The following is a 14,290-nucleotide window of genomic DNA, read 5'->3' as shown; positions in this document are numbered from 1 at the left end:
GTCTCTGCCTACTTCTTCAGTGGCTCTGGGGCAGGCTATCTGCCATGATGTTAAGCAGCTCTGCAAAGAGAACCTGGCAGTCTCATGGGGAGGGCCATGTGGTGGGAGAGCAAGGCCTGCCAGCAACCACAAGAGTGAGCTGGATGCAGATTTTCTGCGGCCTGTTGGCAGCCACGTGAGTAGCTCACATAAGTGAGCTTGGAAGGGACTCCTCCTGATCTAGTTGATGACTGTAGACCCAGCCAGAAGCTTGACTCAGTGTCCTGGCTTCCCAGTGGCTGATTTTCCTTAGAGAATATCCTTTCTTGGGTACAGCTCCTAAGGGGCTCAACCTCCATGTAAACATTCTCTAATTCTCTCATTCTGGATAGGTCTCTGATGGGCAAAGTCTGAATATGTGTGTGTGTGTGTTTGCGTGCGTGTGTATGTGTGTGTGAGAGGAGACAAACAGAGACAGAGAAGAAGAAAAGAAAATGAAATGTGTATGTGTTCCGAATCAGCAGTTTTTGCATGTGTTGCATCCAGGACCAACCCAGGGTCGTGTCCACACTAATAATTATGAGCTTTACCACTGAGAGACAAGTTCAGCACCATGCAGTGTCTTGCTTAAAAGCATAAGGTCAGCCCACTTGAGGCAGTAATGTGTGCTTATCCTAGCAGCATTTGCTTGCTCTTCACTTTTGAGTCATAGCTCTCCCTATTTCTCCTGCCCCATAGGTTGCCATATAGAGCCTTGCTTATGTTTTGCTTTGTTAAGGCAGAACCATAAGATAATTGTCCAAGAAAGAGTCAGCTTTCTCTGCCTGGTCCATGTCACTAGGTATTAAACTCTTTTCACCTCCTTTTTTTTTTTTTTTTTTTTTTGCCAGTCCTGGGGCTTGAACTCAGGACCTGAGCACTGTCATTGGCTTCTTTTTGCTCAAGGCTAGCACTCTACCACTTGAGCCACGGCGTCACTTCCAGCTTTTTCTATATATGTGGTGCTGAGGAATCGAACCCAGGGCTTCATGTATACGAAGTGAGCACTTTTTCCACTAGGCCATATTCCCAGCCTTCAGCTCTTTTTTGGCAGTCTGGGAAAAGTTGTAAAAGAAGGCACATTTGTGAAAGTGAAGGAAACTATGATGGTGAAATTTTTGTGTTAACTTGAGTTGGTCACAGGGTGCTTAGATATTTGGTCGAATGTTATTCTAGGTGTGATTGTTTAGCTGGATGAGATTAATATCTGAATCAGTAGACTGAGTAAAGTAGAATGCCCTTCTTCAGGTGGGTGGGCCATATCTAATCATTTGGAGATTTGAAGGAGACAAAAGAGCTAAGCAAGATCAAATTCCTCCTCTTGAGCAGCTAACATTGGTCTTTTTCTGACTTTGGACCAAAACCTAGGTTTTTGAGCTGGTGGGCTCTTAGACAGGAACTTGCAACTCTCTCAGTTTGCAACCTCCATGTCATTGCTCTCCCTGAATAACATAACTGAGTTCCTTCTGGTAAATCTGTGAGTTCTGTTTCTCTTGCAAATACTGATTGAGATATCTTTTGTAGCCTTACTTTCTGTTTCATCTTACGTTTTCCAAAGTGCCCTTCAACCTGTCAGATCTTCCGCTGCTAGCAGGTGGCTCTGAAGTGGCCACTTTCACAAGCTAAGCAAAAGGAGAAGTGCATGAATTTTCATACACCTGGCTGCTGTTTTGGAAGCATTTTATTCTGAGACTAGACGCTATTCTTGGTATTCTTGTTTCACTGGGTTTGTGTCTCCACAGTTCTCTTCATATATTCTGTAGGCCTCGACAGTGTATGTGCCTTTGCATTAGTCACCTTTCTGTCACTGTAACTAATACCTGCAAAAAGCAGCTTATAAAGAAAAGAGGTTGCTTTGACTGACAGTTTGGGAGGTTTCATCCCATGATCAGCTGGTCCTGTGGCTTGGGAGCCAGACAATACAACATGGTGGGCATGTGTGGTGAGAGCACCAAGGAGCATAAAGAAAAGTGAGATAGCTGGGGATGTCCATTGCTTTTCAAGAAGCATGTTCCCAGTGACCCAGAGAGCTTTCACAACCCCACTTTTTAATATTTCTACCACCTCCTACTAAGGACACGTACCAGTGAACGAATGAGTGAATGAATAAATAAATGAAAATTGACATCCACAAGAGGATTCTTACATTTTTTAAAATAAAACATCAATTTGTATCTACCTTGTCTAAAACTAATTTGCATCGTTACAATATAAGTTAAAAAAGAAAAGGGAAGGGGCTGGGGATATGGCCTAGTGGCAAGAGTGCTTGCCTTATAAACATGAGGCCCTGGGTTTGATTCCCCAGCACCACATATACAGAAAACGGCCAGAAGTGGCGCTGTGGCTCAAGTGGCAGAGTGCTAGCCTTGAGCAAAAAGAAGCCAGGGACAGTGCTAAGGCCCTGAGTCCAAGGCCCAGGACTGGCCAAAAAAAAAAGAAAAGGGAAATAACTAATCTTTAAGCATTTTTTTAAAAAAAAAAGTATTTTGGGCTGGGAATATGGCCTAGTGGCAAGAGTGCTTGCCTCGTATACATGAAGCCCCGGGTTCGATTCCTCAGCACCACATATATAGAAAACAGCCAGAACTGGCACTGTGGCTCAAGCGGCAGAGTGCTAGCCTTGAGCAAAGAGAAGCTAGGAACAGTGCTCAGGCCCTGAGTTCAAGGCCCGGACTGGCAAAAAAAAAAATGTATTTTGGTAGAACTGGGGTTTGAATTTAGGGCCTGCAACTTCCTAGGCAGGTACTCTGCCAGGCCTCCCAGCTCAACTTTAATACTGTGTTAAATGTTTATAAGACATATGTAGAGTTGGTGTTGAAAGAGATTGATTGCTGAACAATAGGTGAAATCCTAGGTTAGCATTAAAAATTTCCATTCCACTGTTTCTTTCCTTCCCTTTCTTCCTCTTTTCTGCCCCTCCTTCCTTTCCTTTCTTACCTCACTTATGTAGCCCAGGTTGGTCTTCAGCTTTCCGTCCTCCTGCCCCAACTACCCAGTAGTACTGGGATTATAAGCATGTACCACCATGACTGGTCCATAGTGTTTCCAAATCAAGTATCTCATGTATATACTATTGTATATAAATGCTCCTCTAACACAATACAAATAGTGTTAGTAGAGGTTCTAGAGAATTCTGTCATTATTGATTTTTCTGAATGACATAATATAATCACCATGGTCATATGGGTGGGTTTTTTTGTTGTTTTTTTTTTGGCCATTTCTGGGGCTTGAACTCAGGGCCTGACCAACGTCTCTGGCTTCTTTTTGCTCAAGGCTAGCACTCTACCACTTGAGCCACAGCGCCACTTCTGGCTTTTTCTATATACGTGGTGCTGAGGAATTCAACCCTGGGCTTCATGTATACGAGGCAAGCACTTTACCACTAGGCCATATTCCCAGCCCTCCACAGGATTTTTTTTGTTCTAGAAAAGAGATCCTTTTACTCTAGGACATTGGGAACCCCTAGTTTAAACAATATCTGGAACCAGTTCTTTTTGGTTTTTGTGTTGGTTCTGGGGCCTGAACTCAGGGCTTGGGAGCTGTCTCTGAGCTTTTTTGCTCAAGGTTAGTGCTTTACCAGTTGAACCACAGCTCTACTTCTGGCTTTGGCTTTTGGGTGATTAATTGCAGATAAGAGTCTCATTGACTTTACTTCCCTGGCTGGCTTCAAACCTCGATCCTTAGATCTCAGCCTCCTGAGTAGCTGGGATTACAGCAGTGAGCCATAGCAGCCAGCTTTGGAACCAGTACTAGCTCTAATGTGGAAAAAGGTCTGTGGTTTACAAGTGAATCTCTGTAGAGGAACAAGTTTAAAGAGCGTGGAGTCCCATGTTCTGGGGAAACCCCCAGAGTTTTGGCAGGCTTTGAGTTACTGTTTTTCTTCCCTACAGGCCCTGAGGGGTTGCTTCATCCTTTTTCCAATATAGATTGTGTAATATGTTGTTCTCTCCACCGTAAACTCTTTTTTGAAACAGGTTGCAGGTGCCACAGCTTTTCCTCTACCTTCTTTTTTTTTTGTAATTATTAAACAAAATTTTTTTGACAAGGTGTTGTGCAAAAAGGGTACAGTTACATAGTAGGGCAGTGTGTACATTTCTTGTGATATCTTACACCCTGTTTTTCTTTCCTTTCCCTAGGTCAGGTAGACATATATACAATAAACAATGTACCAAGAACATATACAGTAGCCACGTGGCCTACGCCCAAGAAAATTCGCCTAGGGCTTTAAATGTAATGTCAACATTAGACAATATGTCGACAGTAGTCTTATATGAACATACATACATAGCTTTTGAGCTATTGTATTCCACTGAGAGGTCAATTTTTGACCTTTATGTGTTGAGTAGTTGTTTGGTTTTAGTTACATAATGTTGGGTTGCTGACCCAATCCTGTGGGAAATACCATTTGACAAGCAGTTTTTGGTTTCACAGACCTGGTCTCTACTGTCTCTCCGTCACCCCATCTTAACAGTCATATATCAGGGAGATCATGCCCCTTTGTTTTCTGTGTTCTAGGCTTGTCTCGCTCAACATTATTTGTTCAAGTTCTGACCATTTCCCTGCGAATAACAATATTTTACTGTTCCTAATCGCTGTGTAGTATTCCATTGTGTACAGGTACCATATTTTTTTGATCCATTCATCTGTGGAGGGGCATCTGGGTTGTTTCCATATTTTGGCTATTGTGAATTGTGCAGCGATAAACATGGAAGTGCAAGTGTCTTTTTGATATCTTGGGGCCTGCTGTTCCGGGTAGATGCCTAGGAGTGGTATGGCTGGGTCATAGGTTAGGTCTATATTGAGCTTTTTGAGAAACCTTCATACTGTTCTCCAAAGTGGTTGTACTAATTTGCACTCCCACCAACAATGGAGAAGGGTTCCTCTTTCCCCGCACCCCCTCCAGCATTTGTTGTTGCCTGTTCCTCTACCTTCTTAAGCCTGAAAGTGTTTGATGCTATTTCATTTGTTAGGGGAAAGGTGATTCTGGGCTTAAACCCAGGACCTGTGTTCTGTCCCTGAGCCTTTTTGCTGCTCAAGACTAGTTCAGCACCACTAGAGCCATAGCCCCACTTCTGGGGGATTTTTTGTGGTTAATTGGAGGTAAGAGTGTCACAGACTTTGCTGCCCAGGTTGGCTTCAGACTGTGATCCTCAGATCTCAGCCTCCTGAGTAGTTGGGATGACAGATATAAGCTACCAGTACCTGGCTTACTATTTCATTTTTACGCCCTTCATAACAGCAGAGATTAGAATTTATTAACTTCAGAAATTTACTGAAAGTAAGAGACTTCCCTAACTTTCATTAAAAAATGAAGAGAGAATCTGTTTTTTATTAGCTGCTAGAGGAAAGACACTAGACTAAACAGTGTCAAAAGTCTTCCAGCTAGACTCAGTGACTCATGCCTGTAATCCCAGCTGCTCAGAAGACAGAGATTTAGAGGATTGTGATTTGATACTGGTCTAGATCAAAAGTAAGTAAGACTGCATCTCAGCACCACCAACCAGAAAAACTGGCCACGGTGGCACTCACACTCCAGCTTTGCTAGAGGCTTAAGTAGGAGGACTGAGATCCAAGCTATCTGTGGGCAGAACATCTAGGGTCTTAAAATCTCTATTTCAGGGGCTGGGTATGAGGCTTACTGGTAGAGTGCTTGCCTAGTATGCATGAAGCCCTGGGTTCAATTCTTTAGCACCACATAAAAGAAAAAAGCTGGAAGTGGTTCTGTGGGCTCAAGAGGTAGAATGCCAGCCTTCAGCAAAAAGAAGCCAGGGACAGGGCTCGCCCAGAGTCCAAGCTCCAGGACTGGCAAAAACCAAGCAAACTAAATTTAAAAAATAAAGCGTCTGAGTGCTGGTGGCTCATTCCTGTAATCGTAGCTACCCAGGAGTCCAAGATCTGAGGACCATGGTTCAAAGCCTGCTCATGCAGAAAAGTCTGTGAGATGCTTAGTTCTAACCACAAAAAAAGCTGGAATTGGAAGTGTTTCTCAAAGTGGCAGAGCACCAGCCTTCAGCAGAAAAGCCAAACAGCAGAACAAAGGCCATGAGTTCAAGCCTTGGTTTATGGAGTAGGAGTGAGAAGAGAACCAAAACAGAAGGATCTGGGGGGAATGGCTCAAGTCCTGGAGTGCCTATCTAGGAAGCATACAGCCCTGATTTGAAGTTTCACTACTGCCTACCCCACAAAATAAGTCTCTTCCAACTCAATCTGTTTAATTTTTAGTGGGAAATCACTCATTATTCTTTGATCCTGGGAAGTGCCTTCTCATCCTCTTCTCCTCTTGGCTGTGAAGATAATTACTAGTAGGCCATTTACTCACAGAGAAGAGAAACTCCAGCTGTTGTCTTCAATATCTACCCCTGTGTTTTGCAGAAGCCTACATAATAAGAGCTAATGAACACTGCTGACAAAAAGTCACTTTGATAAATCCTGAGACATAACTGTTCCAGTGGTGTGTGGCAGATTGTATTTCCCAAGGGTATCTACAGCAGTGTCTTCAGTTCTACTTGTTCTTCTTCTTAAGAGTGAGACCTTGACTCTTCTCCTCTGTAGTGCAGAAGTCTGTCCCCACCTCTTAACCAAGATAGGCCTGTGTAACGATCAAGGATGGTTCTGTGTCTTCTAGGGTAGGATATAAAAATGCCAAGTACTTCCACCATGTCACTTGGACTCCCCCTTGAAACCTAGATGCTGTGCTGTGCCGTGCTGTGCAAACTCAGGCAGTTGTGAGCTGCCTGGATCTTTGCCACAGTTGAGATCCCAGCTGATATCCAGCATCAGATTGCCAGCCAAGCACATGAGCTCTCCTAAGAGAATTGTAACCCTCTAGATTCCATTGAAGTGCCCAAGAGCATCCATGGAGAGCGGAGATGTGGTGTCCCTGTCAACTGCTGCCCAAAATGCTGGTTCTTGATCACAGCAAAGGTTAAGATTAAGGCCACTTAGTCCATAGCTGTAGATAATTGGGTCAGAACTCTCTGTGCCCAAGTTGTGAGGTTGAATTACATTTTAGGCTACTTCAGCCGTAAGATCAAGATAATATTTCTACTTTTAGGAACACTATTTGTTTCCCATGAGAGGAAAACTAGATTATATATCCACTTCCTTTATTAATTCTTACTTCACCGATTCACATTTTTTGTATTTATTAAGTTATGGATTATAAATTAAATGAAGCAAATATTGCACAACCTCACTACACGGGTCACTTCATTCTCATGTACTTCTAGGTCATGTCATTCTCATATACTTCTTTTATTTTTTTTTTGGCCAGTCTTGGGGCTTGAACTCAGGGCCTGAGCACTTTTCCTGGCTTCCTTTTTGCTACCACTTGAGCCACAGCTCCACTTCTGACTTTTTCTGTTTATGTGGTGCTGAGGAATCAAACCCAGGGCATCATACATGCTAGGCAAGCACTCTACCGCTAAGCCACATTTCCAGACCCCACTGTGTTTTAATCAGTCCTAAGTTGTTTAGTGTTTAGGTTGGTAACTAATATCAGCAGTTTTAAATCAAAAGTCTTGAGACCAAAAGGTCTTTGAAATCAGAGAGTTTATTGAGCCAATAGAGAAAGGACCAGTTTCTGGATGGAGTTCCACAACTATCAGCATCAAGGCTAGAGAGGAGTTTAGAATACATAGACTAGGCCTAAAGCCAAAAGCTTTCTTTTAAATAATGAAAATCTAGGGAAGCAAAGCCTATAAATGGCTTACACTGGAAGTGAAATGGAACAGTGTAAAATGAAATTGGGAACATTTTGGGGTTGGGGCCATTATGTGTTGGAGAAGTATTTATTGCTTCAGGATTAGTTGGGGTAAGTAGTCTGGAAATTTGTGTGTCACCAGGAGGTATTGTCTTCACTCTGGATTGCCTACTATGGGTTTTAACATGTATTTGGGAATATGGAACAGTGTTTGGTTGTTTTCATTCATAGCAGTTAACTGATTATCTTCCCCTATCTCACCTTCCTTCCGTCCTCTGAACCTTGCAAGCAAATTTTAGGATATCTGAGAATTTTTCAGCAGGTACTGAACTAAATGGAAGGAGGAGATCAATGGAGAATAACTTAACTCCTAGGTTGTTAGTGCTTATTAGCAGTTTCTATTTGTTACCTCATCAGAAGACAGGTAGTATTATTTCACTTATAAAGGGAAAATGTTTAGTTTCTCTAAGACTCAAAGAACAGGGATTTCCCATAAAATGCAGCACAAATGAGTATGGTGTGATCCAAGTGTTAGAGTGCCTGCCTAGCAAGCACAAGGCCTTAGATCAAACCCCAGTACCACTAAAAAAGAAAAAGAAAGGAGGCACAGACAAGGCAAAACAGTTCTTCTGACTCTAAAAATTTGTTTTTATAGATTTTCATATTTGAGACTTTGTTTTCCACGTTTTTGAATAAGTTTCCATTTATAACAAGTTATTTTAGAGATGGGACTTGAGTTTTAAACAGAGAACTTTTTTTTCCCCCCTATAAAACTTCATGTATAGTCTGAAAAGTAATTTTTTTTTTCTGGTTCTGGAGCTTGAACTCAGGGCCTGGGCTCTGTCCTTGAGCCTCTCTGTGCTCAAGGCTTGTGCTCTACCGCTTGAACCACAGTGCCACTTCGGGGTTTTTGGAGTAGTTTATTGGAGATAAGGAGAGTCTCATGGGGTTTCCTGCCTGATCTGGCTTTGAACTGTGATCCTCAGATCTGAGCCTTCTGAGTAGTTAGGATTACAGGCGTGAGCCACCTGTGCCCAGCTGAAAGTAATTTTACACAGTATTTTTAGTACACCTGCATTTTGACTACTACCTATCACTTGAGGTCAGATGTGGAATTTTTCACTCATGGTGTCACATTGGTGCTCAAAAAGTTTTGAAGCTTAGAACATTTTGTACTTCCAGGTTGAAGATAAACTGTACTCATTAAAATTGTGGCACACTGAAATTATTATTTTTTGCAATGCTGGAGATAGAACCTAGAGCTTCACACATGCTGGAAAACGCTGTACCACTGAGCCATATAACCAGCATAGAAATAATTTGTTATATGAGGGCATATTAATATCTTGTAAATGATACAGAAACAATCTTTGATGAGAATGTATTCAGATTACAAATGCTCCAAATTTTCTTATCTATCTTTGTGAAGGAGCTATGCTATTAACATAGACCAACATACTCTCTCTTTCTACCATTTGAGAATTTACTATCAGTAGAATTACAAGTAACACCAATTTTTTGGTTTTTCTTCACCGAGCACTGCTGGCTTCACTTGAAGTTGTTACCATGGCAACCACAAATTCTTTATTCCATTCTAGTCTAAGAGACAGGCCCTAGCTGTGTAGCTAAGACTGACTTTGGACTTCCGGGCCTTCTCCCTAGCTTAATGCTGGAATTACAGACATGAGCCACCATGCACAGCTCATCTAAGCCAATTTACTGAGATAATACTCAAATCGCACATCATTCTTTATGTAATTATATATAGGTTCCAGAAAATCTTAAAAGAAGCAATAGGATTGAAAAAATGCAATGGTCTTGTTTTATGTTCATATTTGCATATAGAATACTTGAAGCAGGGCTGGTAATGTGGCCTAGTGGAAGAGTGCTTGTCTAGTATGCACGAAGCCCTGGGTTTGATTCTCAGCACCACATATACAGAAAAGGCTGGAAGTAGCATTATGGCATAAGTGGTAGAGTGCTAGCCTTGAGCAGGAAGAACCCAGAGACAATGCTCAGGCCCTGAGTTCAAACTCTAGGACTGGCAAAAAAAAATACTTGAAGCATATTCACACTCTTTCACTCTCTCTGCTCCCCCTCCCTCTACACATATATTGATTGCTTCAGTATTAGACGTTTGAAATTGGTGCACAAAAGTGTGTTGCATTCGCTATTAAAGTGTTCATTTGTATGGCTCTGTCACAGCTTACCCATTTTAAAACGACCCCACAGTTTTGTTGGTACTATTAAGGTGTATACAAAGGGGTTACCATTTCATAAGGCAGGTGATGAGTACAATTCTTGTTGCACAGTGTCGCCCCTTTGCTCTTCCCCAGTTTCTCCCTCCCATCCTTGCAGTTTACCCATTTTTAAAAATCTGTGAGTAGTTGATTTGTTTATAAATGATCAACAACAGTACAACTATGAGCTTTTTTTGTGGCCAGGCATGGGGCTTGAACCCAGAACCTGGGCACTGTTCCTGTGCTTCTTTTGCTCAAGGCTAGCACTCTACCACTTGAGCCACAGCACCACTTTCAGCTTTTTCTGTGTATGTGGTATGGAGGAAACGAAACCAGGGCTTTGTGTATGCTAGGCAAGTACTTTACTACTAGGCTACACTCTCGGCCCTGAGCATTTTTTAAACCGTGTGTGTGTGTGTGTGTGTGTGTGTGTGTGTGTGTGTGTGTGTGTGTTGGTATCTGGGGTCAAGGTTGATGCTCTACTACTTGAGCTACAGCTCCACTTCCAGCTTTTTTGTAGTTAATTGGAGATAAGAGACTCAGTGACTTTCCTGCCAGGGCTGGCTTTGAATCACAGAACTTAGATCTCAGCCTCCTGAGTAACTAGGATTACAGGCATGAGATACCTGCTGTCTAGCTAACCTTGGACATTTTTAGAAGTCTATGCTATTGTACCCTTTGTAAGAGTTTCTTTAGGGTATATAGCAAACAAATTTCTGGCTTATATAAAAATTGGCATTGTCAACTAAACACTGACTGTTGTTTTCTAAAATGGTCAAACCAATTTACGTCTCCCAGCTGCTTCTATGCAGGTTCTGGTTTCTCATGCCCATTGCCAGCATTACTATTTTTAAATTTTAGCTAGTGTAGTTGGTGTATGATAACACTATTCTTTCTTTCTTTTTTAAATAATAATGATTATCAATGAGAGCAAAATTTCTCAAAACTTGGCATGATGCTGAGCACCATAACCTCATGGATGACATGTGACTCCAACATGGTAGTTTTTTCACCAACAGCCACTGAAAAAGCAAGACATAAATCAAAGTTATGTTGAGTGAACTTCTGTGAAAAGTGAACTACCCAAAATGTGTAATTTGCACATTATCCTACAGATGTCACTGCATTTCCCTTAGAAATTTGAAGTATTTGACAATGTGCTTGTCAGTTTCATGTGATTCCATAAACTTAAGTATAGTTGGGATTACATTGAGGTCTTACAAGGAGTGATTTGGTTTATGCTTTAAGTAGTTTTTTCAGTGATTCATTTGGGCTTTGTCATTCCTTAAAATATACATTTTGTTTTCTTTAGTTTAGGGGTGGTTATTGATAAGAGTGTATCAATTGAATAATGATGGACTAGTGAATTAGAATACCAATTGGTACCATTTATAATACTGTATCTATTTTTCTGAATTCTGTTTTCTTTCTCTTTTTGTTGGGGAGAAGGAGGGTAGTCCATGGAACTTGAACTCACAGCCTGGGCAATGTCCTTGAACTCTTTTGGTCAAGGCTAGTGCTCTACCACTTGGAGCCACAGCAGCACTTCCTGTTTTATTTCTTAGAACCTAGTAGAATGTCTGCCTGTATTTGTAGGACAATTGAGAATATTATTTATCAAAACCACTTTTTATTTCTATTTTAAGAGAGATGGTAACTTAAGTGGAATCCTCTGCCATTAGGGAAAACAATGAGTATGTAACATTGCTGAGCCATAAAGTGTGTCCATTCTATTTTACAATTCACATGTTCTGGAACAATGAAGGTTTAAATGACGAGGGCTCAGCCAAAGAGCTCTTTCCTTAAAGTATGTAGGTGTTTGTTGCTAGAATAAGCATTACCCAACAGAAGCTTATATGTGCCAAGAAAGGCCAGAGAAGTTTTGTAGTAGAAATTGTACAGAGGAACTGGCAAAGTAGATTTTTGAGGATATTAGGCAGGAAATAGACTTACAATAATAAATCATTTTCCAGTTGGGTAAGCTATTGGAAATCTCCAATGCTTCTAGTATTTTATTTTCTATTTTTGGCTTATTTTATTTATTAAATTTAATTGAAATTTATTTATCAAAATTGTATTCATTTGTATTTTTATCATCTTAGATATTTGTACAGAGGTTTCATTTCAACGTGTCAATTTATGATCAAGATGCTTTCTATTTTTGTTTTTAAGGTAAATAGAATAGGTTTATTTGAAAGTGAAAGGAAAGCTGTGAAAGATAGTAGAGAAACCCTCTATAAGGAGAGGGGCCAAAGAAGACTCCACTTCTACTTTTTTCCAGTTATGCTTTTATGCTGTTATGACAATCAGAGTTCATTGAACTGAGGCAATTTAAGCTGTTTTAAGGGGTTTAAAGCTGGATATGTTGGCACATGTTTGTTATTCCAGTGTAGACACAAGAAGATTGCTAGTTTAAGGTCAGTCTAGAACACTTAACCTGGAATGTGTGTATATATACCAAGACTATCTCTATACCAAGACTATCTCAGAAAAACAAAACAAGAAATTTAACACTGAACTTAAGAGACTTTTTTTTTTTTTTTGCCAGTCCTGGGCTTGTACTCAGGGCCTGAGCACTGTCCCTGGCTTCTTTTTGCTCAAGGCCAGCACTCTGCCACTTGAGCCACAGCGCCACTTCTGGCCATTTTCTGTATATGTGGTGCTGGGGAATCAAACCCAGGGCCTCATGTATATGAGGCAGGCACTCTTGCCACTAGGCCATATCCCCAGCCCCCTTAAGAGACTTTTAACAACCATATTGATAACTATTGACTCTCGGCTGGGGATATGGTCTAGTGGAAAGACTGATTGCCTTGACTCTTTAATCTTCCTTCCTAGAATGAGTTTATCTTCAGATTGAGGATTAGAAATTTATAAGAAGAAGGTCTTTACATTTTTTGGAGCTAGAGTAATTGAAGCAATTTCCTTCCCTATGTCAAAAATATAAATGCAGAAAGCATACATAAGCAGTTATACCAAAGTATCTGTGGTTCTCTTTATTTCTAAAATAAATTTCACATTTCTACAATACATTATTAGATACACTGAACAGAATTTAGGGATTTGGGGACCCAAATGATTTTTTTTAATTTTTTGCCAGTCCTGGGGCTTGCTTAGGGCCTAAACACTGTCCCTGGCTTCTTTTTGCTCAAGGCTAGCACTCTACCACTTGAGCCACATTGCCATATCTGGCTTTTTCTATTTATGTGGTACTGAGGAATCGAACCCAGGGCTTCATGTATACAAGGCAAGAAATAATTGATTTCATGGATGACATGTACGTACACAAACTAAGGCAGCTACCATGTCACTAGACAATATTTTATTTTTTATTTTAAATATTTTTTCTCTTTTAATTTTATTTCCTTTATTTATTTGGTTTTTTTTTTAATTTATTTATTTGCCAGTCCTGGGCTTTCAACTCAAGGCTTGAGCACTGTCCCTAGCTTCTTTTTGCTCAAGGCTAGCACTCTACCACTTGAGCCACAGCGCCACTTCTGGCCTTTTCTATATGTGTGGTGCTGAGGAATTGAACCCAGGGCTTCATGCATATGAATGAGGCAAGGACTCTACCACTAGGCCACATTCCCAGCCCCCTCTTTTATTTATTTTCATGTGATATTAAGGAATTGAACAGAGCCTCATACATGCTAGGCAGGCACTCTACCACTAAGCCACATACCCAGTCCTGGACAATATCATTTTATAGGACCAACATTGTCTATGTAGTCCAATTTTTATGTACTTATGGCAGGATTTCATTTATGTAGGTTAAAACAATGATTATAAACTCATAATATGACAAAATAAAACCCTGTTCCTTTAATTCCATTTCATTTAAATCCTTCATTGAACAGGTGGAGAAAGAACTATTTGGCCTACCTCACTATTGTACTCAGAAATAGATGTTCTCTTTTGGGAAACATGAATTACTTTCAGAAAAGTGGTTGGTGATTTTGTGTTGCTTGGGCCTTATCAATATTTTCGTCTTGCTTTTGGTATTTGCTATTTCTGATCTACATTTGTTTGAAAAGATGTTTGGGCTGTGACCCTTGCTTTTCGAATTGTACCAGTTGTTCAGTTGTACTGTAATATTACACAAATGTTACACTAACTTGCACTTATTGCCATTCTTTGCCAGATTTTAATTTGCTAATGGAGATTGAAAGTTATATTTGTATAATTTCCCCCTTGCAATTTCTTCCTCCTCTTTCTCTTTTTCTCTTTTTCTCTCTCTCTTCCCTCCCTCCTTCCCACTTTCCCTTCTTCCCTCCCTCTCTCCCTCTCTCCCTCCCTCCCTCCCTGCCTCCTTCCCTTCCTTCTTTCCTTG

The 14,290-nt window shown here is 40.8% G+C and overlaps 1 protein-coding gene and 1 long non-coding RNA gene across 4 annotated transcripts in view; one reads left to right on the top strand and one right to left on the bottom strand.

The window, feature by feature from the left end:
- Scai (suppressor of cancer cell invasion) overlaps positions 1-14,290 on the top strand; it is a 113,136-nt gene that overhangs the window by 14,419 nt on the left and 84,427 nt on the right. The window lies entirely within an intron of this gene.
- LOC125349026 lies at positions 3,937-5,108 on the bottom strand. The gene is made up of 2 exons (XR_007210438.1): positions 4,947-5,108; positions 3,937-4,020 (listed from the first exon to the last, which is right to left on the bottom strand). It is a non-coding gene; the product is annotated as an uncharacterized LOC125349026 (long non-coding RNA).

Source organism: Perognathus longimembris, chromosome 1, assembly GCF_023159225.1.
Source record: "Perognathus longimembris pacificus isolate PPM17 chromosome 1, ASM2315922v1, whole genome shotgun sequence".
In the NCBI taxonomy this organism is placed as follows: Eukaryota; Metazoa; Chordata; class Mammalia; order Rodentia; family Heteromyidae; genus Perognathus; species Perognathus longimembris.
This window is presented reverse-complemented; position numbering and strand designations above follow the sequence as displayed.